Source organism: Eschrichtius robustus, chromosome 5, assembly GCF_028021215.1.
Source record: "Eschrichtius robustus isolate mEscRob2 chromosome 5, mEscRob2.pri, whole genome shotgun sequence".
Taxonomy (NCBI): domain Eukaryota; kingdom Metazoa; phylum Chordata; class Mammalia; order Artiodactyla; family Eschrichtiidae; genus Eschrichtius; species Eschrichtius robustus.
In genome coordinates, this window is record NC_090828.1 from 76,841,531 (window position 1) to 76,846,184 (window position 4,654).

The 4,654-nt window shown below is 40.5% G+C and overlaps 1 pseudogene; it reads right to left on the reverse strand.

The window, feature by feature from the left end:
* Nucleotides 1-1,832: 1,832 nt before the first annotated feature.
* Nucleotides 1,833-2,589, reverse strand: LOC137764921 (lysocardiolipin acyltransferase 1 pseudogene; annotated as a pseudogene).
* Between the last annotated feature and the right edge of the window lie 2,065 nt (nt 2,590-4,654).

The window sequence follows — 4,654 nt, forward strand, 5'->3', positions numbered from 1 at the left end:
ACTGTTAAACTATTTCTGGTTTCCAAATCTAACCAAAATTAAGTCTGAGAGAGACCTAAATTAGAAACCTCTTTTATTAAGGAAAAAAAATGTTAAAAAATAACCACCTTAAAACCCAGGGAAGTTAAATAGCTGGGTTTGGAGCAAATGTGCATAATAACTAATTAGTAGCCCCTGGCAGGATTAAAAACAGCTTTGGGGGGAGGAGTTAAATATAGATTGGTGCGTTTCAGTAGAGCCAGTTAGTACTCTTCCAGTAAAAATGGTGTGCCAACAGAGTGCTGCCGGAACCAGGACTTTTTGGAAGTCTGCTCGGTAAGTCCAGCTCGCAGCGAAGCCGTGTCCACTGAAGGGTGGAAATCACTGTCCAGCAAAAGTGAGTTGTAATTAATGAGAAGGCACTCGCCAAAAGAGTACGCAAAGCAAGAAACAGCGTTTTAGGCTGGTTCAGGGCAGAAATAAGCTGACAGGTTTGCTTAATCTGCTGTTTGCTAAAGACTTGTAACTGCCCCATATTTTCTGCTGCTCAGACCAGCCTTCCCATAATGACAAAAAAAGTAGTTGTAGGGCTTCAGTGGAGTGGAAACAATGACCACATTTCTTTGCCTCAGAAGGAGATTGGTGCCATTGGTTTGCTGGATTTTCCATTGACTCTAAATAAACAGGAATTTTTAGGTGAACAATTGGTCAAAAGTGAGTTTAAATTTTACTAATGAAAGAGGAAACCTGGGACTAAAAAAGAGAGAGATCCCTCACTATAATTAAAGAATTCACTTTTGCGTGACCGTTTTGGTTTTAAGAATAAAATTTGTCAGAGCTACAACGGTTGAATAATTTAGGTTAAACCACAGGGCCCTGTGTGTAAGCATTGTTGTTATTGTTTTAATGGCAGGAATTAAACACCCATGGACATTTAGAAAATACAATAACCTTCCTTTTTGTGTCAACCGAGACATAACTTCAAAAGAGAGTTTCTGATGGCAGTACCAGAACGTTCTTCTACGCGTTCCTTTAAAATGGTAAATGACTTGATGAGCACCGTTTTTAATGCAGAAAAGCGACACCTGCCGATAAGCTGTGAAGAAACCAGCACTAAACATGCGAGGTTATGCAGATGTGGAAGAACTAAACTGTATGAATTCCTAGCATTAAAAATTCAAACTAAGGTTTCTGAGTGGAGAGCCTGTGGTTGCTCTGTGAGACTCATCTAGGTCTTATTTTCTGGTGAGTAGAGGGCACTGGTGGTCTTCTGACGTCTAGGTCAGCGCAAGGCTAAATGCCAAGATTTTATGAATAATTAAGGGCTTCCTATCAAAATGTTTGTTCAGCTTAAGGACAAAGGGTTTCTGTTTTCTGGTCTTAAGGAAGAATGCAAGGGTTTGATTGGCATAGAAAGGAGTGTGGGGAAAGTGCCGAGAGGAAGCCAGGAGGAAGGGCCCTCACCTCCGCGGGCAAGTGCCCAGGAGCCCCAAATCTGCCTCTAGTCTGGGGAGTTTGTTAGGAAGTAGGATTGGGCCTTGAAGACAATCTTGTGTGTACCTTGTCTGCTAACAGCCTGACGATTGTTTACTAATACTCTGGCCTAAGTTATTTCACAGGGGTCGCTCCCTGCTACGCAATGTTGAAATTACATTCAGAGATTTAAAAAAAAAAATTGTATGTGTAGCAGTATTTTTCCACAAAACTAAGTGCAAAATATCTTTAACAAATAATGATGGTAGTAAGAAATATTTGACATAGTTGTGCAAAAATGCATCTCATTTTACAAAGACTTAGACATTTGTAAACATTTACAGAATATCTCCTAGGTTTTTAGACTGAACCTTACAATCTTACTCATTTTTCTTTGTATTTAAATGTGGCTGTTTGTCTAAAAAACATGCAAGTTCAGTGATCTCCAGTTCACCAAATATTCTGTCCCGCGGCACGAAGATGATAATGATGATTATAAAATACGACCGAACAAGACTGTACAAATAGATGAGCAGGCACACTGCAGGGCTGAACAGGGTCCAGTACAGTATAGGGAGCAATTTGACCAGAAGGATCCTGCGCTCAGACTTGCAAGGTGGAAATACAGTCTGTCCCATAAAGTAAAAAGTCTTCTGCCCCCAGTAGAAGGAGTGCAGCCTCTCTTCTTTCTCCTCCCACCACTTGTGGTACCAGAGCTGGAGGTCCTCCTTGGACTTGGGGAGGGTGTCCGCTGGGTATCGGTGGACGTGGAAGTGGATTTCCTTGGGAAAGTCCTTGAGGAGGAGTTGCCTCTCTGTCTGAGGAATGATATGAGGATATGACACCGTGGTGTCATGGACAGCGTCTAGGTTCTTACCTTCTCTTAGTCTACCACAAAAGTAAAGCCTGTAGTTCTTGGATGTAAGACATTTTCATATTTTTGAAGTCCATTCTTTTTAGCAAATTCATTACTTCGAGCCGTGCAATTTTCTGTGAGATCAGTCCCTTCTGGGAATATGAGGAGTTGAAGTGGTTCATGCATATCACAAAAATAATCAGTCATGTCTTCAAAATGACTCTTGTCATCCTTCCATTTCCTGTGAGTGAAGATATAGGCAGCAGCCTGCATGGCCCAACCAAATCCAGGAATACTTTTGAGACTGGCTTTGAGGCAAATTTTTTCTAATCTGAGGTAGTTATGTCTCATCAGACAATTCCACAGAAATATTCAGTCCATTCTTGTTGGAGGATTCATGATAACAGTTCTTTCTCCAGGAACAAATGCTTCACCTGTTATAATCACTTTTACACCAAACATGGTCTCCAGCAGTGCCACAGGTAGTGTGAGCCGGGTTGCCACAAGGCAGTTGTTGATCCAGTGACACCAAGATGGGTTTACAAACATCAAAGGTGAAAAGGGACCTAACATGAAAATGCTTCCAAAGATACTTCCCCAAAATAGAGTGAGTATAAAGTAAATCCCTCTCCAAAAATGCTTCCCTGAAATAGAGTGAGTATAAAGTAAATCCCTCTCCAAAAATGCTTCCTCAAAATAGAGTGAGTATAAAGTAAATCCCTCTCCAAAAGTGCTTCCCCAAAATAGAGTGAGTATAAAGTAAATCCCTCTCCATGATACCATGATTATCCTGGATGTGAGTCTTTGGTCAGACAGATGAATTGCAAATTTCTTCTTCTAGTCTGTATTCTGCCTTTCATTCTCTCAGTGGTGCCTTAGATGATTCTTCCCTTTGAGTGCCTTTCCTACAGTGGGCCACGTTTACACTAGACCCTGCTGACTTTGATGATATAATTAAGTGTTCTGTAGTCTCAGAAATCAGAAGCCTAGAGGTTTCTGTAAAGCCTGGTTCTGTTATACCTTATTTGACCCAACAACCTCAAGGGGTTTACAGTTCTCCCGAAACTCAGTAACAAAGAACTCCCTGTTCTATCCTTGTTCTTAAATTAATTAATGGTATCTCCAATCTCCAACAGTATAGTTATCAAAAAATCAAAGCAAACAAAACACCTTAGTTTTCTCTTTACTTGCTCAGTAGGTGCTCCCCTCCCCAACCCCACCCCATTAGTCCTCACAACCAGCCAATCTTCCATTCTGCCTTCAAAATGTGTGTGGCGGATGTGAACTTTGCTCTGTCCTAGTTAATGCCCTGGATCACTCCCTCACCACCTCTCATGCCATCTCTCATGGTCTGGAGCATGGAAACTGCCCTTAACTGGTCTCTTCCTTACATTCTGTCTTTAACCTTGTCACCACCAAAGTCCCCTCTCCAGAACATGAAGTTGATCATGTCACTCATCTGATTAAGATCCTTCTATATGTACCGCTGCCCACGGAATAAAGTCAGTCTCTGAGCTGAGAATTCACAGTCTTGCTCTAACCTTTCCTGACTTCTCTCTCAGCAACACGTGCAAAACTCTAGTCTGACCCCTGGGCACCCATGCCCTCTCACTTATCCTAACTTTGCATTGCTTTCTCCTTTGGCTAGAAGCCCTTCCTTCCTTTATCCTGCAGTCAGCTCCCTTCCTTTCTTGCACAGGACCACTCCAGCAGAAGCAACTGTTCCCTTGTATGTGTTCATCTAAGTATCATCTTAGTGTCATCTAAGAAATCTTTGCCTAACTCTGGTCACAAAGATTTTTCTCCTTTGTTTTCTTCTAGGAGTTTCATTGTTTTAGTTTCCAAACTTACTAAATTTTTGAATAATTTTTTGTAAAAGATGTGAACTGTGGATTGAAGTTCTTTCTTCTTTGTGTTCATCTTCTTCATCTAGAGCTGCATTTGTTGCCTCACTATTAAAAAAAAATTCTTTCTCCACTGGATTATCTCTGCACCTTGTCAAAAATCAGTTGTCCAAATATATCTGGATTGATTTCTGGATTCCCTGCTCTGTTTCATTGATGTATTGTTGGTCCTGATAGCAACACCACACTCCAAAATTACTGTCATTTCAGAATAAGTCTTAAAATCAGATAGTGTTAATGCTCCAAAACTTTTTGTTCATTTTTAAAGATGTTTTGTCCTTTGAATTTCCTTAAAAATATTAGAATCCACTTGTCAATTTCTACAAAAATTCCCTCTTGGATTTAGATTGAGATTGCATTAAATCTGAGAATGCCCTCGGAGAGAACTAACATCTTAACAATATTGAGGCTTTCGACTAATAAAAAAAAAAGACCATCTTTA